Source organism: Sorex araneus, chromosome 5, assembly GCF_027595985.1.
Source record: "Sorex araneus isolate mSorAra2 chromosome 5, mSorAra2.pri, whole genome shotgun sequence".
NCBI classification, from domain to species: domain Eukaryota; kingdom Metazoa; phylum Chordata; class Mammalia; order Eulipotyphla; family Soricidae; genus Sorex; species Sorex araneus.
Window position 1 is genome coordinate 193,348,353 of NC_073306.1, and position 26,923 is coordinate 193,375,275.

The 26,923-nt window shown below is 38.6% G+C and overlaps 1 pseudogene; it reads right to left on the reverse strand.

Moving 5' to 3' along the window:
• Positions 1-6,616: 6,616 nt before the first annotated feature.
• Positions 6,617-26,205, reverse strand: LOC101547013 (UDP-glucuronosyltransferase 2B31-like; annotated as a pseudogene).
• Positions 26,206-26,923: the final 718 nt, after the last annotated feature.

Below are 26,923 nucleotides of genomic sequence, written 5' to 3' on the forward strand. Positions count from 1 at the left end.
ATGTACATAGACAACTGCATTAATATACATGTGTTTAATGCATATTTACAAAAGATAAAATGCAAAAGAGTTTTGTGAAAGTTAATCTACAGACATATTTAATGTGTTCATGAGACTAGAAAGAATGGTTTCCTGCATGTGTAGATCCACGAACTATCGGATCCAAAATACCGTGGATATTGTGGATATTTTTCTGGAGGTTATGATACTTCTCCCTCTGGCAGAACTAAGAGAAATGTCCTCCCAAAATTATCCAAAGGGTTGTTAGCCTTGCATTCAGTAAAGCAAATATAGGTGTTATCATTATATATTACCTAATCTGTCTTCATTTCTGCCATTGTTTAGTAAAACCATTTTATGCTTGGAGTAATATCTTTGTTTGTACCAATAATTTTTAATATAACATACATATATGGGCTAACAAAGTCAAGCCTAAATTATTACAAAATTTTTAAAAGCCAAAGCATAAGTTTTTATGGAATTAAACTTGCACTGGTTTACTCTATAAAGCTGGAAAAATAAAAGATGTACATGTAAATAATTATTGAATTTTCACTTCAGATAACACATAAAATGCACCTTTTCTTGAGCACACAATCTAATTTCTACAGTCTAACAGCTCTTCCTTTAATCCTTAATATATGAATTTGTATGAGTGTGTGTGAGTGTGAGTGTGTGTGTGTTGTGAGAGAGAGAGAGAGAGAGAGAGAGAGAGAGAGATGGATAATTCCATGGACTGTAAGTCAAGAAGCATTATACTCTACATTTTTTCTTACACACACACACACACACACACACACACACACACACACACATATATTCTTACATATATATAAGCAACTATTTTACTCTTGGCCCTAGCTCCACTACATCAAACTAAGAAGCATCTGCACTTCAAAAGAAACAGTGACCAAAATATAGAAAGAGCCCACCGAATGGGAAAGAATATTTACCCAATGCCCATCTGATAAGGAATTAATATCCAGGATATACAAGACACTAGTAGAATTGTATAAGAAAAAACCTCCAAACCCATCAAAAAAATGGGGAGAAGAAATAAACAGAAGTTTCCTCAAAAAAGAAATATAAATGGTCAAAAAGCACATGAAAAAATGCTCCACATTGCTAGTTATCAGGGAGATGCAAATCAAAACAACAATGAGATACCATCTCAAACCACGAAGACTGGCACACATTCAAAAGAACAAAAGCAACCAGTGCTGGTGTGGATGTGGGAAAAAGGGACGCTCCTTGACTGTTGGTGGGAATGCTGACTGGTCCAGCCTTTCTGGAAAACAATATGGACAGTCCTTCAAAAACTAGAAATTGAGCTTCTGTATGATCCGGCATTACCACTTCTGGGAATATATCCTGAAGATGCAAAAAAACACAGTAGAAATGACATCTGTACCTATATATTCATTGCAGCACTGTTCACAATAGTCAAAATCTGGAAACAATCTGAGTGCATTAGGACTCATCTGTCTTAACGCACACTCTGTTATAAAAGTATCTCATTCAACTCACATTATCTTGCCAAGAATGAATTCCCCACTAATCTGTGCCACTTATAATTTGATTATCAAACGACTGTGGAGTGGGCAGAATTGAGAGAGTGGATGAGAGCTTCAGGAACACAGTCGTTAAAGTTGAAGACTCTGGTGGCATCTGGGTCTGTGAACTCCTGTCCAGAGGACAGGCTCTACATGGCTAACGCGCCCCCCCCCACTTCCTCCGCGCCCCCCCCCCCCCCGCCCCCATGCATACAGAGTTATATAAGAGGACTGTGAGGGATTTAGTGAGGGATTTTTATAAAAAGCTTGTGACTCTCCCTGCCTCCTGCAGCTCCTTCTGTTGTGTCTCCGACCCCCCTCGACCCCACCCCCTCCCCGCTGACAGAGATTAAAAGAAATCTTCATGGCTTCCACCAAATCAGAATCCTGAAACTCTGCTTTCAGTGATCCTGAAAAGGAAAACTAGAGCAACACTACCACCTAGTGGACATAGAAGCAAATCTCCCAAATGTTCAGTCTAAAGAATGAGAAATAAAATATTTAGAAATCAATCTTAATGATACAGAACCAAGAAATGGAAAACCAGCAGTGAGAAAAAAAAAACCAAAAAAGAAAAAACAAAAAACAACCTATTACCAAGAAAACCAACAGAGTACATAAAATGCTCTCTAAGAAAGGAAATGCAGGAACAATTCATCAAAGAGACTGAAGATTTAAAAATTTTCAAACAGATACTGAGTATAAAACACAAAATTTAAATTTCCACAAGAAGTGTAATAATCAGACTTTATCTCACACAAAAAATCCATACTCCATGATAGCCAGGACAAAGAAACGACTGATCCAAAAGAAAGTAGAGTTTTATGTGGTTGTGGCAGCACAACAGAAGCAGTTTGACTTTTCATAGTGAAGTAGAACAAATAGAGAAGTGAGATTCAGTTTTAACAGCAAAAAATATGATAGAAATTTTTTACCCACTTAGCTCTTTTCCTTTGTCTTGAGCCCATTTGAGGTACTTCAGATAAGTCCAAAAGTGACAGCCACAGAAATAAAAAAATAGGTTCCAGAAATCATCCTTATTGGTATATGTGACAAAAACCATGATGCTGACAAAACACAAGAGACTTCGAAGCTCTGGACAATGTTTACAAGTGCTCAGGGGACCAAAAACTAAAGAAAGCCTTAGAGCCTGGACCTAGTTCACATAGTAGAAGAGTATGTGGAATCCAAGATGAAGGTAGTGTGAGCATCCAGAGAAGAAAGAAGAAGCTTACAGCTGTAAGAAAGGTAGATCTTGTGCTGTTCTAACAAGACGTATACAACAGTGTATACAGCAGACCTGGTGATAGAGATGTTTAAAGAAAGAAAATTGTTTCTCATGAAAATTTCTGAGTTCCTGAAGAGATGGCCAATCTGCAAAGCCATCTACCACAAACCTATAGGAAGTATTATCCTCAATGGGGAAAAACTAAGTGCCTGGTTGAGGGATGGGCACTCGATCATTGTATGACTGAAACGTAAGCATGAAAACCTGTAAGTCTGTAGCTTTGTCTCACGGTGATTCACTAATAAAATAATTTTTTTTTTTTAAAAAGAGATGACCAATCTGTTCCTCAAATGAGGACTCTCACCAGGACAACTTCGAGGAGCAAGATAGAAGAATAAACCTCCACACACAGCATGCACTTGGATTTGGCACTGACGGGCCTACTGCAGAAAACTGTTAGTCTCTGTTTCGGTCAGCTGCATGCCAATAATAACAATAATAATAATGATAACATTTTTTGCAATTTTAATATATTTTATTTTTATAAAAGTCATTCACATGATAATGATTATTATGAGCAATTTTAGGTAAAGGGAGAGTTACCTCTTTGATCGTAGGATTATTCATGAGTTTTTCCTAAAAAGAAGATTTGCGTCATTGATGAGGTCACCAGAGAAGGCAGCCTTGTTCTCTGTTGGAGTATCATCACTGGGGTAGCTAGTACTGATTTTATCCTGGAGAGATGAACCCAGCTAGAAATTCCTTAAGTTTCACACCATGGGAGTGCTCAAGATAACTTGGTAAGTTCCTTCTACTTAGGCAACAATTTACTTGAAGGGGATCTGGCCTTCCAAGTTTTTAGGATAGCCCAGCTCCAAGGATGAATTTTATCTGGAGGTAATTCTTCATTTGAATGAGGCAGACCTCCATTCCCGTATTCCTGAATTGCTTTGTGCACTGGTCCCAGATTAACACTATGCTTGGTTCTTCCTAAATTTTGAGTCCAACAGGAAAGCTATGGTTAAAAGGACCTGCCATTTAGCAGGGCAATAACGGCCATGGGGACCTGCACTGTCTCCAACAGTTTGTGAATTTCTTTCCCATATTTTATTCGAGAAGTATAGCTACTAAAAGTCTTCTGTTATTTCTATATAACTGCATGTGTATCTAGAACTAAGAGAGACATATTTGGAACCAGTTTATATGTTTATTTGGAAGTCCTTCAGCTTATTAGCAGCCTCAAGAAAGAGCATGTCCGCCTTTTCATCGGAAGTTCTCCTTGGTAAACTTGTCTTCCACTGTCCTAGTCAGACTAGTGACAGCATGTGCAGCTTTGAGTCCCTTTATGAACCAGGCTGCTTACCATCAGTAAACCAAGTTTCATCTGAATTACCCAAGGGGCTACCTTTTGAATTAAGTTGATTGAAATACATATATTCAATCACTTTTGTGGAACTAGAACCTGATGTCTACAAAAGGCAAGTTACAGAAATAGTGTCCTCTCTTTCTTCATTTTAAATTTGCCAGATAGCGTGGCTTGTTCTTTTGCATAAAAGGAGGGGATCTTTGGCATTCTCTTTTGCAGGGTCTATTAAACTACTTTGGAGATTTTTTTTTTTTTGCTTTTTGGGTCACACCCAGTGATGCTCAGGGCTTGGGGGACCATATGGGATGCCGGGGATCGAACCCGGGTCAGCCGCATGCAAGGCAAACGCCCTACCCGCTGTGCTATCGCTCTGGCCCCATGGAGATTTTTTTTTTCAATAACTGTGGCTTACATCTCCATCTGTCTCTTTTCATTACCTGCTGTAACTTCTGCAATGAGCCTTTAATCCCATCAAGTTTGCAGGAGGGGATGCCACCGAATTCCCTGTCAAGGGAGCCCTAAAAGTTGCAGGAGGGGACACCACTCCATACCCTGACCAGGGTCCCTTAAAGTTTTCACATCATCCATCAGAGACCTCTGCAGCGCACCCCAGGTGTCCCTGGGGTCTGACCTGGCCTCGGACATGATCACAGCTATGTGCCAACCTAATCTAGAGTGCTGTGGCTTTGGAAGAACTTGCTTTTGAATTAGGAGATTAGAAAGTTGTGCCGAGCTAACTTTTCCTTTTCACTAGCTCTTTCTGCCTAGTGAGTGGTTTAGACCAGAGCCTGCCCGCTGACCTCATTAACATCTCAGTCCCCTCCAGCACTGAGAGCAGATAGTGGGGAAGGACTCGGCCTGTGGGATGGGTTTATGCCATAGACCCCCAGAATCTTCAAGTTTTTTTTGCTAGTGGGTTTTCCTTATGTCCTTTCCACTGTGGTTGGTGACACAGGAGACATAGAGGGAGTAGGGGCCTGCTCACAGAGACATGCATTCACAGAGGTTAAATAGTACAGTTAACAGAATGAGAGATTTTCCCCAGAAGATGTAGCTGCTGATCCACTCTGGTCACCGGAAACAGCTGGGGAAACAGCTGGGGAAACAGCTGGGGAAAAGTCTCCGATAAGAGACTTCCATGAGCCTTGCTCCTTGCAGAGAAGGGAAGTCAGCCCTAGACTTCATCCTCCTCTTGCCCTCACAGCAAAGAGTTTCAGTAGTAGGTGAGCACTGAAGTTAAAATAGATTTTATTTTTTCACTTGGAAATTTTGAGGGAGTGAGGGTGGGGGGAGAGAGGGGGGGGAGAGAGAGAGGGAGAGGGGGGAGAGAGAGGGGGGGAGAGGGGGGAGAGATAGAGGGAGAGAGAGGGAGAGGGAGAGAGAGAGAGAGAGGGAGAGAGAACAAGGGCTTCTCCAGGGTGCACAGAGAACCCTAGTACATATCCCAGCACTAGACGTAGAAGTATTTGATTATTTGTTAGTAGAAATATCACTTTCACTGTATCACTGTCATCCCCTTGTTCTTCAATTTACTGGAGTGGGCATCAGTAACGTATCTATTCCTCCCAGCCCTGCGATTTTAGCAGCCTCTCCTTACTCATCTTTCCCAATGATTGGAGGCTCTTTCAGGGTCAGGGGAAAGAGACCTATTATTACTGTTTTTGGCATATCGAATATGCATTACTGGTTTTGGCATATCAAATAAGCCTTGCCAGGCTCTGCCTATCCGGGCGGGATACCTTCGGTAGCTTGCTATGTCTCTCTGTGGTTTGTTGCTTACTGTCTGAACTCCATCAGATATGGTGTGGTAATTATGGAGAATGGCTAGGAAGTGTCTTATAATATGTCTGTACATAAAGCCACCTGGACGATGGTGGCAGTTGGGCAGTGGAGGTTGGCTATGGAGCTGGGTCCCTTGGGGTGAGGAGGGTTCTCACCTGGGCCCCTCTGGGGCACCCCAAGCGAAAACAGCCTGGTATGGAGTCTGGTTTATAGAAATAATGAAAATTAATTCTGAAAAGTTAAAAAAATTAAATTATACACATAACTCAATTCATAAGACATGTAAAATACATTTTATTTTTCTTTATTTTTCCTCTTGGAATGACATATTTAGAACTCTAATTGATAGAAAATAATGGATAAACAAATTTTAAAATGGCAAATTAATTCTGAAAACTTTTTTTTTTCTGCTTTTTGGGTCACACCCGGTGATGCACAGGGGTTACTCCTGGCTCATGCACTCAGGAATTACTCCTGGCAGCGCTCAGAGGACCATATGGGATGCTGGGAATCGAACCCGGGTCTGCCACGTGCAAGGCAAACGCCCTACCCACTGTGCTATCGCTCCAGCCCCTGAAAGCTTTTTTTTTGTAAGAGGAGAAACGAATCCAGGCGCTTCAGCTTCTTCCTGGAATAAACCGGAGGGTCCTCTCTGTGAGAGAGAGCAGCTTCGGGCCTCAGATGCAGCTAGTGCCTCTTTTCCTTCTTCCCTGCTTTAGAAAACACCCGGCAACAGCACAGGCAGCATTTGGTGATGAGCCACAGGGCAGCTGCCACGCAGGCCAGCAGGAAGCCGATGACGTCCAGAGAGTGGTACTGGAGCAGGGTGAGGCCGTGGGAGGCGGGCCGCAGGTGTTTGGCTCCTTTGTGGCGCATGACGAACTCGATCCAGAAGGCCGCCCTGTCCAGAGGCTTCACTGGCTGATCTCGTTGAATTGCCCTTAGTTTCATGGCCTTCTCCTTATACCTAAGGAAGAGCCCCAAAGGGCACATTGAGAGAAGTGAGATTGCTGACCCCCTTGAGGGATTTTAAGTGTCACCCCTATAATGAGGCTGATGTCATAGAACTATGGATTCAGCAGTATATTTGGATGACCTTCACTGGCAGTTTAGTGCTTAATAGAAATTTTTCAATTTACAACTATTTTACAACGAACAAGGAGTATAAGATAAACATTAAAACTCTCTTTTTTTGATAAGGATCAGGAGGTCTGCCCCACAGCCTGGAAACTGGCCTCCTATGCTGGGGGAAAAGGCAACTCAGATAGAGAAGGGAACACCAAGTAGAGGATGTTGGGAGGACCCATTCAGGTTGGAAGATGCAAACTAAAAGTAGACTATAGACTGAACATGAAGGCCACTCAATACCTTTATTGCAAACTACAACATCCAAAAGGAAAGAGAATAAAAGGGAATGCCCTGCCACAGAGGCAAGGTGGGGTGGTGGGGGATGGGGAGGGGAGATGGTGAGAGGGATACTGGGATCATTGGTGGAGGTGAATAGGCACTGATGGAGCGATGGGTAAACAATCACTGTATGAGTGAAATGCAAGCACAAAAGTTCACAAGTTTGTAACTATACATCACAATGATTCTCTAATAAAAAATTAAAAAATAAATAAATAAATAAATGACAAAAAACCCTCCCTTCTTAGAAGAAATTATATACACTCTTATTGAAGCTAGATCTGCCACAGTGGAAATAACTTTTTGAGTAATCTTCTCGAAGTATACATTTAGAGGTGAATGATGTCAATATGAATGAGAAGACTCTTCACTAGACCTTATGTATTTACCTTTTTGTCCTTGCACATTTATTATCTGTCCTGGAACCAGTAATTACTTTGTTGTGGCTATTTAGTGAAGAGTGGAACTCACACCCTGTGTGCTTAGTGGTACTCTAGACTTGGTGCTGGGGCATCACTCCAAGTGGTACCCAGGATTCCATCTTGTGCTGGCACTTGAACCCAGGGCCTCACATTCAACCCTGTTCTCCACTTATGCAACACAAGTGCTTCTTTGTTACTTTGTTCTACAGATTCACACATAAATATTCCAGGTATGAAAGATGAACAAAAGAACAAGTGCGCATGTTCTAATTAAAGGATGATAATCTCAAAGAGAGTTAGAAAGTTACTGGGAAGTGACTATAATGCTAAAAGTACTAGGTACCGATAAGCACATCCTTATATTGAACCCTTTTAATCACTAATCTTATAGAACTTAATTGTTTTCATAGCGTTTAACAGCATAGATTTGCTTGTATTCTCTTGTGGATTCTACAGTATGAACTTTATTGTGCTCGTTGTATATTTGTTGCTGTTTATTTACTTTTGTTTGTAATTTTACTTGCATAAAAATAGCATATATTTGCCTTTGTGAAATGAACTCTTATTTTTGTGCATCAAAAATTGTTTTGTGTGTTTGAACTATAGTTGTTAAAATTACATTCCACACAAGTTTAGGTTTACTTTTATTTCTCTTGCCTATATGCCAAATAAAGGGAATGGCAAAGTTTATATTTATGTGAGCAAAACTTCATTATTACCTTTGATAATATTTCCTAAACTTGTGATACTACCCTTTGTCCCCACTTCAGTCACTCCTGCCCCCAGGTGCCCTTGGAAGTTTCAGTAGCAAGAGAAGCACTGAGGGCCATTTCCTGTTGGGAAATTACCTGCCTAATCTAATCTACCTGTTTAGGCAGGTAGATTTTAAAAGGGGTGCTGAGTAATTTTCCTTTGAGAAGTGGATGGTAAGCCATACAAGTTTGGGAATTTCTGATTTAAATGTATATATATTTGCAAGATTTTGAGAAAATTAACTATTGCTCATGTATCAGTTTTTGAAACAAATAAGGTTCTCAACTACTTTATATCATATTGATTACATTCTCTAATTGTGTTTTGCAAAAATTTTAGGACAATTTCATGATTCTGGCAAATCTTATGCTACTGAGAATTCATTAAAAGTTTTCTCTTATGATTAATGATTATACGTTGATTTTATCTTTTGAGCAGTTTTTCTATTGTTACCAGATATAAATGTATCTTATGAAGTAGATTACTTGCCATTATGAAATATTTGCATTTATTTTGGTAACTATTCTTGCCTAAGGCATTCTAGATTTGTGTATTGCAACATTGTTCTACAATGACTCTGAAGTTGATCATTTTCCACTTTTGCAATACTTTGAAATGAATCTTAAATTGATGGATACTGTACAAAAAATTATAAAACAGCATTTTGTATGATTCTTTAAATATGTATGTGCTCATATTTAGAATATGTATTACCAGTTGCATATAAGTGTATTTTAAGATTTCACTGTGACAGTTTTGGAATTTTTAAGGAATTTATTCTAGAAAGATTTAATGAAATTACTTGCCTACTTAAATATACAATAATGTTGTAGTTCTTTTGATATTGCCAATCTTCTTTATGTTTTTTAATACTAGTCCTTGTTTTCTTAACATTTTAAAGAATTAAAACTTTATTCCAGAAAATAAGTTTTCAAATATTTCTCTATTGCAATAATAATGAGAATAGAAATACATTTTAAATTGATGGATATTGAATTAAAAATTACAAATTCACCACATTATATTCTTTTAAGGTTCGAAAAGCCTTAGCCTTTATGTTATCATCCATAAAAGCACATCTGCGCTTATGGATACAACGTGCTCACAATGAAAAAATTTTTTGAAATCATATACTGGATTCTATAGATTTCATTGTATAGATTGAAAGCCTTTTTTTTTTTTTTTTTGCTTTTTGGGTCACACCCAGTGATGCTCAGGGATTACTCCTGGCTCTGCACTCAGGAATCACCCATGGTGATGCTGGGGGACCATATGGCATGCTGAGAATTGAACCCGGGTTGGCCATGTGCAAGGCAACCACCCTACCCGCTGTGATTTCACTCCAGCCCCTAGACTGAAGTTTTGATGTTCACTATTAAGAAAAAACACTGGGCTTGAAGTTTGTAAAAATTTGGAATATGTATTTTTTCTGAGGAAGAGTAAATGATGCCTCAATCAAATGAAAAGATATTTAGTAATATTTAGTAATTTAGTAATATTTATTAATTTAGTAATCTAGCAAATGATGTATAAAATGGAATCAATACTACAACTAGAAACCAATATATGCCTACTAGGATTATGTTACTATAAAGACCTATGAAGAAACACTTTGGCTGCAGTGTGGAGAAATCTCAAACTAATGTTTAGAATGTCAAAAAAACTCTGGATTTCAGATTGACATTTTGTTATAAATGTTACCATATATCCAAGGAAAACTGCTCTCAGAAATATGCCCAGAGAAATAGAAACACTTACTGAACAACAAATAAATGAACAAAAATGTTCATAAAAGTCATAGTGGAGAAAAGAAAAGTTTGTGTACGATTAATGGATAAGTTATATGAGATAGCCAAGCAAAAGGCTACTTTTCAGCAGGACAAAATTATCACATGAATGAAGCAATAAATTTCTTATATTATAGTATATTATGTTAAGTGAAGAAAGCTCGATGTATATGACTATATATTTGACATGATTTCATTCATATGAAATGCTCATATTTGAATAATTGATAAACATAGAATATAGATTGATGTTTGATTAGGGTGGAAGAGTGCTAAGTGTCCTACAGTGTGTGTAAGATATTTTTGTGTGTTTGTTTTGTTTGTTTTTCAGACATAGCCCGCAGTGTTCGGGGCTTACTCCTGCTCTGAGCTTGGGAATTAATTGCTCTTGCCAATGCTCAGGGAACCATGTAGGGGATTCTGGAGATTGGAACCAAGTCAGCTGCGTGCAAACAAGACCCCTACTCACCACGGTATCTCTTCGACCCAAGTGTGTGACAGTTTTGAAATATCCTACATTTTACTATTATAAGGGTTTCAAAACTTTTAACAAACTGCAGTTATTTAAAATATATACTTTAGTTGAATCTTATCAAGTAACTGTCTTAGGAAAATACCCTTATATAAGCAAGCCATCAGATGTTATTTATTGAGATTGACCATATATACATTTCAGAATTTGATTCTGACTAGAAGTAGTTATTTAAATTTAAGCTCTTCATTCTCTACTTGTGAGATTTCTATGGCACTAGGAATATTCTTCAATTTCTTATAAATCTTTACATGGCTTAAGCTGCAAGGTTTAACAGTAATCTGTCACATTATAAGTTAATGGGTGAATTGGACTATTAAATGGTTAAAATACTAATGAGATGGGCTTCATCATCTTACTCATTACACATTTAATCTTCTAAATGGCATAAAAATATACATTGACCAAAGTCCCTATGCATAGATAATATTTGTTAAAATATTGTGATACTCACGAAGGATCACTGATGACTGTCTTCAATGCATTGAGCAAATCTGAACTTGACATTGTTTCAAAGTCCACCCTGACAGCTGCCCCCTTGACCTGCATATGAGCGATGTTATCGGGCTGATCCACAAACAGGGGAATGCCCACCATAGGCACCCCGTGGTAAATTGCCTCATAGATGCCGTTGGTCCCACCATGAGTGATGAAAGCTTTGGTTTTGGGATGACCTAAAATCGAGTAAATTTTAGGAAAATGATTTACTAAACTGAAGTGGCAAATTAAGGAACTTATGTATCATTATACTCTAGAAAACATAGTCTAATGAAAATTAATGTTTTTTTTTTTGATCTCAGAACCTTTCATTCTGCTAGAGAAATAGTCAAAGAACACTGAGTATTTTGAGTGGGAAATGAAAACAAATTTTCCTGATGAACAAATTAAGAGAAAACATTTTCTGTAACTGAAATCACCTAGAAATGATGATGACAGGAGAGTAAATTTAACTTCAAAGAAATAAAGCAATGGAATGAATCATGAGGTGAATTCCATGGTGAAGTTAATGCATTCATGTCATTGAGATTTTCAGAAATGCACTAGGGAGTCTTCTATATTGTAATATTCTATGCTATATTGTAATTATTGTTTTTATTGTAATTATAATAATTATTTTAAAATATTTTACATTGTAATATCTATATTGTAATATCCACCCCATTCCACCTCTGTGGCAGGGTATTTCCTTTTGCTCCCTCTATCCTTTTGGGTGCTGTGATTTGCAACAGAGGTACTGAGTGGCCATCATGTTCGGTCTATAGTATACTTTCAGCCAGCATGAAGCATCCCTAGCGGGGCCTCCTAGCACCCTTTAGTTGGTGGTCCCTTCCCTATCTGAGCTGCCTTTTCCCCCAGCATGCAAGGCCAGCTCCTAAGCTGTGGAGTTATCCTCATGGTACTTACCTCTGCTATTCTTTGATGTTAGTCTCCCGTTTTGTTACTTTATATTCCACAAATGAGTGCAATCTTTCTATGTTTGTCCCTCTCTTTCTGACTCACTTCACTTAACATGATACTTTCCATGTTGATCCACCTATAAGCAAATTTCATGACTTCATCTTTTCTAACAGCTGTGTAGTATTCCATTGTGTAGATGTACCAAGTTTTCTTTAGCTAGTCATCTGTTCTCGGGCACTCAGGTTTTTCCATAATCTGGCTATTGTAAACAGTATTGCAATGAACGCATAAGTGTAGATGTCATTTCTACTATACTTTCTTGCATCTCGGGGATATATTCCCAGAAGTGGTGATGGTGGGTCAAATGGGAGCTCAATTTCTAATTTTTTGAGAAGCGTCCATGCTGTTTTGCAAAAGGGATGAATCAGTCGGCATTCCCACCAGCAGTGAAGGAGAGTCCCTTTCTCCCCACATCTGCACCAACACCGGTTGCTTTTGTTGTTTTGGATGTGGGCCAGTCTCTGTGGTGTGAGATGGTATCTCATTGTTGCTTTGATCTGCATCTCCCTGATGATTAGTAATGAGGAGAATTTTTCATGTGTCTTTTGGCCATTCGGATTTCTTCTTTGAGAAAGTTTCTGTTCATTTCATCACCCCATTTTCTGAAGGGGTTGGATGTTCTCTTCTTGTAGAACTCAACCGGTGCCTTGTAAGTCCTTGATATCAACCCCTTATCAGATGCGCATTGGGTGAGTTTCCTTTTCCATTCCGTAGACTGTCTTAGTATTCTGGTCACTTTATCTTTTGAGGTGCAGAAGCTTCTCAGCTTAAGGTAGTCCCATTTGTTTATCTCTGTTTCCACTTGCTTGGCCAATGGTGTGTCACCTTTATGTGTACTTTTAAAGATACCTTTAGCTTCAGTGTCGTGGAGGGTTTTGCCAACCTTGTCTTCAATGTATCTCATAGAATCTGGTCTGATGTTGAGGTCTTTAACAAAGTTTTATCTGACATTTGTATATGAAGTTAGGTATAGGTCTGAGCCCATGTTTCGCATGTAGCTGTCCAGTTTGTTAAAGAGGTTTTCTTGCTCCACTTCACATTTCTTGCTTCCTTATCAAAGATTAGATATATTTGAGGATGTGTGTCAGGATATTCAACCCTGTTCCATTGGTCTGCATCTCTGCTTTTGTAACAGTACTATGCTGTTTTATTATTACCATTTTGTAGTAGAGTTTGAAGTTAGGGAAGGTGATGCCTCCCATCTTCTTTTTCCAAAGAATTGCTTTTATCTATTCTTGGGTGCTTATTATTCCATATGAATTTCAGGAGTGTTTGCTCCTTTTCTTTGAAGACTGTCATGGGTATCCTTATACAGATTGCATTGAATTTGTATAATGCTTTGGGAGTATTGCCATTTTGACATTATTGTGAAAGGAATTTCTTTTTCATGTTTTTTTTTCTCTTATTATATGCCTATAGGAAATCCATGGACTTTTGGGTATTGATTTTATAGCCTGCAACGATACAAGTCTATCATTTCTAGGAGTTTCTTGGTAGAGGTTTTAGGGTCTCTAAGTATAGTATCATATCATCTGCGAGTAGTGAGAGCTTGATTTCTTCTTTTTTTTACTGGAGTACCCTTAATATCTTTTTCTTGCCTAATTGCTATTGCAAGTACTTCCAGTACTTTGAACAGATGTGGTGAAAGTAGACATCCTTGTCTCATCTCTTGGTTTCATCAATCCTTTGTATTTTTTTTGGCTTTTTGGGTCACACCCAGAGATGCTCAGGGGTTCCTCCTGGCACTGAACTCTGGAATTACCCCTGACTGTGCTCAGGGGACCATATGGGATGCTGGGAATTGAACCCGGGTCATTCGCATGCAAGGCAAACGCCCTACCCGCTGTGCTATCACTCCAGCCCCTCTTTTGGATTGTTTTTTGGGTTTCCATGTCGTTAATTCTGCCCTAAGTTTTGTTATTTATTTCCTTCTGTCTGCTTTGTGCTCCTTTTATTTGTCCTATACTATGATCTTGAGCTGTGAAGTCAAGTTATCTATGTAGGCTCTTCTTCCTTCTTGAAGAATGCTTGCATAGCTATAAATTTTGCACTTAATATGGCTTTAGCTACATCCCATAGGTTCTGTAACTCATGTCTTCATTCTCATTTGTTTCCAGGTATCATTTGATTTCTTCCTGATTTCCTTCCTTACCAACTCGTTGTTCAACATTAATTTTTTTAGTTTCCAGGTGTTTGATTTGTTCTCTATGTCTGTTCATGATTAGCTTCTCTCTTCAGTGCATGGTGATATGAAAAGGTAGTTGATACAATTTCTACCTTCCTGATTCTATTGAGGTATGTTTTGGGACCCGGCACGTGGTCTATTTTGGAAAATGTTCCGTGTGCACTGGAAAAAAATGTGTACTCTTTGTCTTTGGGATGCAGAGCCCTGTATATATCTATCAGCCCTCTCTTCTATCTCTTCCTTCAAAGCCAGAGTTTCCTTGCTGAGTTTTAATCTTGTTGATCTCTCTAGAGGTGATAGGGTAGTGTTGAAGTCTCCAACTACTATTGTGTTGCTAGCAATGTTCTTAAAATCTGTTAGCAGTTGTTTTAAGTATTTAGCTGGTCCCTCATTAGGTGTGTACTCATTTAGGAGTGTGATTTCTCCCTGCTATATTTATCCCTTGACAAGTATAAAATGGCCTTTGCTGTCCCTTCTAATCTTTTTCAACCTGAACTATATGTTCTCAGATACTAACTAGTATGGCCACCCCAGCTATTTTGAGGGAATTGTTTGCTTGAAGGTTTGTTTTCCATCCTTTGAATTTGAGTCGTGTTAGCTCTGACTGTTCAGATGTGTTTCTTGTAGGTAGCAGAATATTGGGTTTAGTTCCTGAATCCATTTTGCCACTCTGTGCCTCTTAATTGATACATTTAAAACATTGACACTGAGGGAGATTATTATCATGGAGTTTTGTGCTATCTTTCTGAATGGGTTTGTTGTGCTTGTAGGGGTTTTTCTTGTCTTACAGTAGCCCCTTTAGTCTTTATTTAAGTTTGGTTTTGAGTTTATGAAGTTTCTGAGCTGTTGTTTATCCATGAAATGGTATATTGTTCCTTCAAGTTTGAGCGAGAGTTTAGCCAGATAAAGTATTCTTGGTGAGGCATTCACTTCATTGAGTTTCTTCACTATATCCCACCATTGTCTTTGGGCTTGGAGGGTTTCCTCTGATAGGTCTGCAGTAAGTCTAAGGGATACTCCTTTGTAATTTATTTCCTTCTTTAACCTTGCTGTTTGCAATATTGTGTCTCTATCTGTGGCATTCATCATTCTGACTATGATACGTCTTGGAGTCTTTTTACTAGGGTCTCTTTTAGCTGGTACTTTTAGGGCTCATTGGATCTGGATGCCTGCATTCTCCAGCTCTGGGAACTTTTTAGCAATGATATTTTTAACTTTGGCTTTTTCATTGAGGTTGTCTCCCTGTCCTTCTGGTACTCTGATGATTGTAATGTTTTTTCTCTTGAAATCATCCCCTAAGTCTCAGATTTGCCTAAGAGCTATTTTGAAGTCTTTTTCCACTGCTTGTTGTTACCTGTAAGCTTCCTGCAGCTCATCTTCAAGCTCACTGATTCTGTCTTCGGCTGTAGCTACTCTACTATTGAGGACACCCACTGAGTTTTTAATGTCATCTACAGAGTCTTTTATTTGTGACAGTTCTTTTTGTAGCTTTTTAATTTCTGCACTCATTTCTTCCTGTATTTTCTTGGCTGTCCATGCCATTGTTTCTATCATGTTCCTTTTTAATTTACTGAATGTCTATTGAGATGTTTCTTTGAGTTGACTGAACATTTTCAACATTTCATCTCTGACTTCTTTATCGGAAGAGATTGTATTTGTGTGTAATGCTTGTTAATGCGTCTGAAAAATTTCATCATCTTCTTGTGATGGGAATTTTCGCTGTTTCTTCATGTTTTTGTAGTAGTATGGTGCTGGGGTCTTCCTGTTCACTATCAATCTTTCTCTCTAGTTGTGAGAAAGGTTTCTGGATGAGCTTGGCCGATGGTGTCCACCTTTCCCCCTTCTAGAGTTTCACCTTCCTCTCAGGGTACCTCAGCGGCCTATGTGAGGTCTCTAATAAAGCTCAGAGGATGTGTTCTTTTGCATTAGACTTGAAGAGCTTCTTGTGATGCCAGTATTATAGTGCAATAGGAATAGGCTACTGGACTATTGACCTAATGTATTTGAGATGGCCAGGATATTCTCCAGAGAGTTAGGTGATGGAGATGAAGATGTGAGTCCAGGGTGCCAGGAAAGGGGAAAATAACAGGACCACAAAAGAGGCCACGCCCACTTCTGCAGAGGCCACGTCCCCTACCTCACATAGGTGGGGTGCTGGTTGTAGGAGGGATCACACACTTGGGACGGGGAACAAAGACAGAGAGGGCACTCGAGAAGAGGGGCATTGCCCCATGGGCCTGGGAAGCAGAGGTGGGGAGGGCTCTGGGTTCGAGGGCATGGGCGTGGGACAGGGAGCTGGGGTCCTTGACCAACCTGGAATGGGAAACAAAGACTCGGCCATGGAGAATGGCACACACCTGCGCATAGGCAGCGGCTCGGGAAATGTTAGCTAAATTTTATCGATTAAATTTTGTTGCTATGTTTGGTAATTTTCATTTCTTGTGAACGGCTGTCACTAGAGTAGGGCGTGTTCTCGTTTCAGTGTGCACGTTCCAGAATCTTACCAAGAAGGTCGTTCTGGGGAATCCATTTGTACAGCCGAGTATTGACCCCTAAAGTTTCAGGCTTCTTGCCATCGAACCGCCAGAGAACCTATAAACGTTAAGAAAAACGTGTCAATCTACTAGTTAAACTTTAAATGTTTGATTTGCATGTTTTAACGCTAAGACCACAAAAGATGATTTAGTTACATTTACAATTATTCTATAGAAGGTACTTTAATAGACAAAGAGGCATTTAGAGTAAATACTGCTAGAACACTATTATAATAGAAATACACGCAGGTGCTTACTTTATATTCCAAAAAATATAAATATATGTTTTACATTGACACATCAAGCAATGTGATTAAAATAATCAATGCATTTATAAAATTTCAGATTTCCTAAATTTAATGAGGTAGTATAAAATTATTAAGGTACATATATTTCTTTACAACTATTATGAACTGACCATTCATTATTATTTGATTTTTAAATTAATTTTTCAGATAAAAAATTTTACTTATATCCACGTGTCAGATTTGTTTTATTTTATTATCCACATAAAATCAATTGCTCGATAGAATAAACAATATTTTATCAATGATTTATTATAAACATGCATATATAATTTTCAGAAAATATATTAGCTTCCATTTCTCCTCTAATATCAGGCCCATCAAAATATTCAGGAAGTAATTTTTTATATATGCACACTGATACATAACAATTTTTAGAGTTGACAATTGTTGAAATGTTGAACTTGAGGAGCATTGGCTCCGAAAAAATGGAGTGGATAGCCAAAAAAATGAACGATTGTGATCATTGTTTTTCACTGACCAGTAGCACCACTGCAATGCAGCAAAAATGTCCACTGTTTGTTTCTATCATAGGTACAGCAACTTTTTCTGTATCTAGTATGAAATATTCGAATGTGGGCATTACCCAGTAATCCTCACTATCGAAATTAGAATGTAGAAATTGTCCATCTCTATTTGCTCTCTTATGTTCACTCCAGATCCTCAGCAATAAAATAAACACAGAGACTAAAAAGAACTATATCAGTGAATATATGGTGATTCTTAGCCAGATATTGTGGGTGCATTCTATCTGACAGAACTTAGTTATTAGGAATTTTGATCATCTGGAGTGTATCACAATTTTCTTACACAAACCTCATTTCTTGTTGGCTTCTTATCATATTCATACTTCCTTCTTCTAGTTCAAAACCATTATGGGTGTTTTTGAAGTTTGGAGGAAATTTGCTAATCTAGATGTACTCTGAACTGCACACTGAGAAGCAAATTGAGTAGCTTCATTTCAAAATCATAGAGATTGTAGAGAAGGAGTTTATGTTACCATACAAGCACATATTATAGGAAGCCATTTTGCTTTATAGATTCCTGACTAAAATTACCGTTCAATTATTTTTTGATATTTCCGGTGTTTACTCATATTTATATACTGTGCAAGAGTACCAATTCTACCCAGTTCAAATGAAGGTTAGAATTTGGTCTTCATGTACCTGCACAAATTACTAATATAATTAGTATTATAAATAAAATTTTATAATAATTTTATTTATTTATAAATTAGTTTATTCATAAATTATTATATGTTAGTTTATTTATAAATTACTAATATAATTTTTTAGTGATTATATCATTTCCCTTAAGTATATTTTATTCTCTCTGGATGTTACTGCAGTGTTACTGGTCTTCAGCAGTACCCTTTGTTTTATTTTAGCAACTGACATATACATTTTGTATTGAATTAATTGGATAAGATAGACGTTATCATTTATATTTACAGTTGTATGTATGTATCTACAATCCCAATTCTAGGCCATATAAATTTATAACACTTTTGTAAAACAGAAATTTGCAAACAATTACAAACTTAACAGACACATCATTAACACTTTTTCTTGATTCTAACCTTTTGTGGAATCTGGGCGAGGGCTGATGCAATCACATTGGCTCTCTCTTCAGGCATGTCACTGACCATTGACCCCAGAGTAAACACCACAATGCCATTTTCTCCAGAGCTCTGGACAAACTCTTCCATTTCCTAGGAAGAAAGAATTTTCTCCTTCATGGGTAGCAAGACCATGTCATATGTTATTGGGCTAGAGTTGTGACTCAGGGATAGAGCTCTTGGAATGAGGGTGTGAGCCTCTTTGTTCAAATCCGGCAACACACACGCACACACACACACACACACAATGATATCTAAAGGTGTTCTATAGAAAAGTACACAAATAAAACATTTTGTTTTTATTAGAGTAAAAGAGATATTTTAAAAATTATTGCTAAATACATACACATGATTAGCATTGTAGACATTATTTTCTTTCTGATTGATTTAACATAATTACAATACTGCATGTATGCTTTTAGGCATGCAAGGTTGCTGCCCTTTGTCTTCTCTCAAAGTACCTGAGAACTTGTACCATCTCCCCATTGTCACTTAAGGGTTGTCCCTCCATCCTCTTTCACCACCTTCTCAGCCACCACATGAGAACCTCACTTATGTTGACAATTTTCAAGGTTTTGTTGTCATCACACACTTTCCTGAAACCAAGTATCTTGAATAAAGCAGCCGTGAATATCGCCATGCACATATATTTTTAATGAATGAGCTTGTATTCTTAGATACAGGTGCAGGAACAAAATCACTGAGTCAAAGAGAGTTAAAGTTTCCCCTTGGCAGGGCATGTTCTCTCAAGTGGTGCTGAGGAGACCAGGAGCTCTTCAGAATGATCTTTGGCCAATGTGACCAACTGTTCAATGCAAGGGCGTCTGGAAATGTTCTGCTGTGTGAAGAGTACATGAACCGCCCCAGCTGTGGTCATAAAGACTTTAGGGAATCAGAAGGAGATGCTCAGGATCCTCCAGGGCTGCCCCCAGAGATATTTCAGAATTATGTTGTTGGTGATTGAACCAGGGTCGGCATGCAAAACATTCACCTCTGTCTCTGTGCTGCATCTCCTGCCCCTTCTGTTTTAATTTTTAAAGACATATGTTTCCATTGTGAATGAATCACGTAACATTTCTGGTGATAGGGAAGGCTCTAAATATATTCCATCGAAGAGTTCTAACTATATTCTTTTTTATTGTGCAAATAATATGTAGAACTCAATTTTCTAAAATTAATTTTCTAAAACCTGTGAAACACAGAGCAATAATTTCATTTCATTCTTTCTATTCCCTGGCCCTATGGCTCAAATGAGAGGAAGAGATTTTAGGGGTATAAAGAGGTTTAGAGTTATTGATCGTAGAAATTCTGGTGAACTGCTTAAATCTTTTTTCGATATTTCATTCCAGTGAAATTATTTACAGCAATTTGCTGAACACAGCTCGCCTATTTAAGAAAAATAGGTGAGCTGTCTTTGAGGTATGAGAAAATATTAAATTTCTGCTGTGTCTGGCAGAAAAGCAGATCAGCTTCTGCCAAATATCATCTGACTAATAGCAAGTAAGTCACAGTGCTAAGCACAAAACATTTCCTGCATGCCTTCTACCTGAAGGACTCAGTAAAGGGCTCCTGTAGGGTAAAGTGGGTTTTCTCCTTTCTGCCTTGCCATCGGAAGCTTAGGTTTATTGGGTTACTCCCATCACAGTGCTCCCATTCCTCTGTATTTATTTGTAACTTCTTTCCTTGTGCTCTGTTGACTTGTAAATATTTTTTCTCTTCTCCTTAAGTCCTTTGCTTAGTTAATTCAGACCCATGTCCTTTTTATATAGACACAGGAAGACAGCAAATGCTATGCTTCTGTAACGTGGGAGTTAAGGGACTCTCAGTGATATTTACCTCCTGGGAATTCGTTCTCTTGACCTTAGCCTCAGTTGCCCTTACTTCATAGCACCCCCAAACAGGGTCCAGACGAGGAACTGATGTAACTGGGGCAACCTGTGAGCTTGTGTTACCCTGGCATCTAGATGGACCTGAACAAAGTGCCATAATGCTTAACTACAAGTTAAGAGCTTGGTCATGGGCAGATGGTGTCATGATCCAAAAAGCAGTAACTGGATTCGGACCCTGCTAGGGTTAGGAAAGATTAATCTGGCCTGAGCCCTGTAGTCTGAGTCTGTGCAAAGATGTTCCCAGGAGAGCCACCCTATAAGCATCAACATATCTCTTACTGTGTCCACACAAAATTGATAAATATCAAGAAGTAGAATTAAGATGTTAATTAAGATGTTAATTCAGTTATTGGACTGGGGGAAGGAGAAAAACACCTTAAGTGGTGTTTTGGCAGTGAGCAAAGGAAGGGCTTTCTTATGTTGATTTTGCAGCTGGACTGGGCATAGCATCTAGCTCCAGTGCGAGGGAGTCAGAGAGAGAAGAGAGTTGGAGGGACGAGAGAGCAAGATGGAGTGCGAAGAGATGGGTGGGAGAGACAGGAGTAGATAGGAATGAGGGCCAGTGTGAGACTAGAAAGGGCTCAGAGAGACTGGAACTGGCGCGTGATGAGAGATTGAATAAATGGCAACTAATCATCAACTGGCTTCTCCCTCTTTCCTCCTCCGTCTGCCCCATGGTCTGGGCCGCCCCAGATGGGGGAGCAGACTGGGACCACCCCCAACCCGGGCGGCGATGGGGAGAACTGTCGAGGCTGGCCGCCCGGAGATTATACAGGCTCTGATTACTGTGTCTTCACATAGTTTCAGAGTTTCATTCTCTCTGTGTACAAGTTTTGCAATTTTTACCAGACCGCAGCTCTATCGCCACCTAGTGGAAACGGAATACTCATGCTCAAACCCCCCTCAGCCTGCTCACCTGGAAACACAGCTTCAGGAAGCTGCCCATGCGTTGTCTAAGCACAGGAGTTGTTGTGTGACTTCATCTGGACTGGCTCTCAGAGCTGAAATGGTGACCAACTGGTGTGTGCTAGCCCTGCCTCTTGTCCTCATGACGCAGACTGTTCTTGGGTGCAGCTTTATAGCAGGTGGGAATGAATCTTCAGTTTGCTCTTAAATATTCCCCTGCAAGGTCTGCTAGTCACCATTCTGGTCTCTGCAACTATGGCCGCCGACTGGCTGCTGATAACTTTCGGCCTGGAAACCCCTCTCATGTTTGTCTAACCAGGTACATGGACACCTGCGTGTGTTTGTTTTTTTAATTCATTTTTTATAATTTAATTTTTTATGTTATAAAATTGGCGGAGTGATAGCACAGCGGGAAGGGCATTTGCCTTGAATGTGGCTGACCCGGGTTGATTCCACCATCCCGCTCGGAGAGCTGGGCAAGCTACAGAGAGTATCCCACCCACACAGCAGAGCCGGGCCAGCTACCTGTGGTGTATTTGATATGCCAAAGACAGTAACAGCAAGTCTCACAATGGAGACGTTACTGGTCCCTGCTTGAGCAAATTGATGAGCAATGGGATGAGAGTGACAGTGATGTTATAAAGTAGTTCACAGGATTTGATTTCATTTAATATTCAAACACCAATCCCACCACCTTCCCATTGTAAGGGCTAAACTGACGCCATGACAGGCAGCAGAAATGAGAAAAATCAGGTAGGCCTCAGGTTCAATTCCTGGAACTGAGACAGACTTAGTTTCCCAGCAATGAAACAATGTGTAACTAGTCAACCTGAACCCCCTTGGGAAAGTTCCTGGGTCCAGCAGGTGGGCTCAATCAATCACTATGCCCCCAGTCAAAATGCCCCAGAAATTGTCTTTTGGGTAAAGAATGAGTAGATTATGTAACCATAAACTAGTACTGTTGCTGGAAACTATTGTTTAACTGTTCCCTGACCACTGTTGCCATAGTGCTTGCTTAACTTTGAAACCTATATAAGCTGCTCGTGACTTGGAATCAGGGTCCTTGTCCAGACTCCACTGTGTTGGGTGAGACTTGGACCCTAGCTCGATCTAGTAATAAAGTTCCTTTGCTTTTGCATTATTGTGTGCGGACTTAGTCTCTCCATAAAAAGGATCTGAAATTCGGACCCAATACCACCACCCCTGTATGTTTATGACAGTGAATTCTCGGTCATTTTCAAGAGCAGATGTATTTTTTTGTTGGCAAATGGCCAGCCCGACTTGTTTCTGCATGTTTGGCGTGGGCTTTTGAACCAATGCCAACCCCAACCAGTGGTGATCAGGGGTTTCATTCAGAGATTTCTGTTGGCTCTTTATTCAGAGCTCGTTCCAGATATTTCTCAGAAAACAATAATCAAATGTGGTCCAAGAGTTTGAAGCTAGACAAACAATTTATACCTGTCCTTGCTGTCTGCTCCCCCAAGTGTTTTGTGCTTGTGCCTGAATGCATGCACCATTGAGAGACCCTTATCTCTTCAAGGTCCAAAGTACACCACCTCTGGGTTCACAAAGAGGCAAGCTCATAAATCAATGATGCATGTGTTAGATAATTAAAAGAGAAAAACCTTCACTCAGTATTTCACTCAAATCACCGGGAATATGCTTTAAGGCTTTTAGAATTATATATATATGTGTATATATATATATATATATATATATATACTCTTTTTAAGGAAAAGAAGCCTATCTCAGTTTTATGTTGCTGCAAATTCGATATAGACTATGTCTTAAAATGTTATAAAGTCATTTTGTAATGGATACTAATTTTAAATTATATCTTAAAGGAATGGTTTTAGGTCCAGAATGATAGTGCTGTGGGGAGACCATTTGCCTTGTATGTGGCTGACCCAGGTTCGATCCCCAGTATCCCATATAGTCCCCTGAGCACCACCAGGAGTAATTCCTGAGTGCAGAGCTGGGAGTGACTTTTGAGCTTCACTGATGTGACCCCAAAACCCAGGAAATTAAAGGAATGGTTTCACTTTAGACCATTTAGATTTTTTTCTTTCCATCAGGAATCATCTCATACTATGTGGTCACAAATTTATCTTCTTGCCATTGCTATGTGATGAGCAGTTTTTGAACATAGAGAAATTATTAAACTTGTATATTATAGCACAATGAAAAGTCTTCCTATATATTCATATATATGTATTTATATATATTGTGTACTTTACCCCATGTATTCTTTTATATTCCATATAATGCTAAAAGGCATGTTCTAGAAACATTGGTATGAGATTTGCTACAGACATGGTGCATGACTGAAAATAGCCACTCAAATGGTTATAGGTAGTGTCAAATTCAGTTTTTTAAAAAAACATTAAAGAGAAATGTAAAGTTTGCATTATGTTTCAATTAATTGAAGAATTTTTAAAAAATAAGCTCTCCTTTTAGCTTGATTTCTAGTAGTGAAATTCAAAGTGAACAGGGCCAGATTACCTTAGGCAGGGGCTTGGCAGGTTTGCAGTGCAGTCCTCCAACAAACTCAAAATTTGGTAAGATTGGGTGAGGAAACTGAAAATCCCAGTATGTTCTAATGAGCCAGAAATCAGCCTTCCCCATTAATTCATATATCTTAGCGGATCTTCCTGAAGGATAACAGAACAAAACAAATTAATTTATAAATGTTTAGGTAATGAAAATAAAGAATGTGAATATTGAGAAGTTTTCTGCCATGGTTATACAATGGAGTCAAAGGCGCAATATTACCTGTGGTTTGATAATGCAAATTTTTCTATTTTATCTCATGTCATCTACCATAAAATGTATACTTGTGATGCAACTCTAAACTATGTATATAATTTAAGTGTTCTAGGCATGTGTTTTACACATCTTTAGATAGGATAAAATAGAAAAGATATTTCAAAAAACTCTCAATAATCCTCTTTTTAGAAGTGTTTATGAATCAGGACCAGAGAGATATAGCAGGTAAGGCACTTGTCTTGAACACACACAATCAATTCTATCCCTGCAATCCCACATATTTCAAACCTTTGAAAATCTCATGGAGCAATCTCTGAACTCAGGCTCAGGAATAAACCCTAGACACTCATGTGCGTGAACTCAAATCCAATAAATAAAATGTGCTGCTTATGGGACTTGAAATAGTACGCCCTGAAATTGTGAGCTAACAAAGAACAGGACTTAATGGGTCATGCGTTCTCTAGGAGTTGATGATCTTTATCCTTCTCGAAAAATTGAGAGTCGTCCAAATTATATGTGGAGTTTTTAACCCAGATTCAGGATTGAGCCTGTCGTTCTACCCAAGAATGCACTCTTCACTTTACTTTCCTTTTGTTTCAATAAAATAATTTTATTGCTGGAATGAGTTTTAAATTTTGCTGAAGCCTGTATGTCTCTACTAAATATCCTCAAGAATCTGGAATGTCTGTATTGAAAAGCCTACTGCAAGCAAATAGATAACAGTAGACACTTAAATACTTTCACTGTTACAGTTATTAAACTTATTTTGTATGTTCATCTAGAAAGTTCTGTAGTAATTATAGGTCATAAAGGTCTAAAATTTATCTTAAGCTCTAAGTCCTCCTATAACAATAGTGAGAATGACAGACATTTTATGACATGCAAAAAGTCCATAAAATCTAAATTTTCAAGCACTTAAAATGATAAAAGTCATTTTCCCGTGTATTATGATATGTAAGACATCTTATTCTCAAGAGAAACCTGACTTACCTAGTACTTCACTATAAAACTGATTTCATTTCTCCTCATTTAACATCTGGCTCCAAAAGTCAAAATATAGCACATATATCATATTTTTCACTCTCTCCAAGAATGTCATTCGGTCACTTAATTCTGACAAAGCAACAGGCACATAGGAAGGTGGGAGTGGCAGTCCTCTGGCATACTTTTCAAATGTTGAGCCCAGAGAACAGCGAAGACTGTACACTAAAGGGACTTGGAATATTTCGGCTAGAAGCTCACCACAGGGTCCAACGGCATCTGCAAAAATGACATCAAATCTTGATTCCTGTAGCTTTTTCATCAGTTCCTTGTTGAAAACTACATCTTTACAAAGCTTTTCAATTACATTAAAATATTCCCAAAGCGCATCTTGAATTTTTGAAAAATATGCAAAAAATGATTGTTTTGGCATATCATATGTCCATGAATTGATGAGTTTCTTGAAAACACCCTCAAAGTCATCCTTAGAGAAAGATGTTGGGTAAATCTCAAACTTAATAGTGGATGTTTTGTTGGGATCTACAAGAATGGAAGCTGAAGATGTCAGAACAACCACCTCATGACCTCTTTGGACGAGTTCTTTGAGGATCGTCTTTATGTTGATCCAGTGGCTGTATTCTGCGGGCCACACCAGCACTTTTCCACAACTCCCACAACTGAAGTAACAACCCAGTTCTAGCAGGAGAAGAGTTGATATCCGTTTCCTAGACATTATGGCAGAAAGTGAGGCTTTTTTGAAAATGACTATTTCTGGTCACTTTGCTTATATTCTTCTTGTACAAAGAATAAATCAATAAGGAAGTTGAAGTATAACTTATTTCCAAAGAAAGTACAAGATGTACATAATTTTCTCAATCAGCACATTTCAAGTGAATAGAAAATTCAAAGTCGAGGTGACCTGGTTTGTGAGTAAATGTATTAAATATCTCTGAAGATTATAAAGAAATGAAGAAATGACCTAGTGTGCAATTTACCAACATTACATGATATTTTTGTATGACAGTTAAGTGTAATGGTAGTGAGATGACAATGTACCATTTCATGACACATTAATTCAAGTAAAAGCTATTTTCTACTTCAATCAGAATGTCTGACAACTGGTGCTTTGAGAACTTGTTTTATAAACACTGTAGAGGTGCCATGAGATATTGCAGTAGACAAGTGACTGGTCTTGCAAGAAGCTGACTCGGGTTTGTTTCTTGGCACTACATGTGGTTAGTCAGGTGTATTCTGGGATTTTGTGTTTGTTTTTGTTTTAGGATACCTCTGAAATTCTAAGGGGTCACTCCTAGATTGGCACTGAAAAGTTACTTTTGTCAGTTCTAGGGGGACCAGAGGGAATGCTGTGGATAGAACTAGGGTTGGCTGCAAGCCAAGTGTATGTCTGATTTCACTGTATGTTTTGTTCAGCTCTGCTTCAGCTCAGGTAT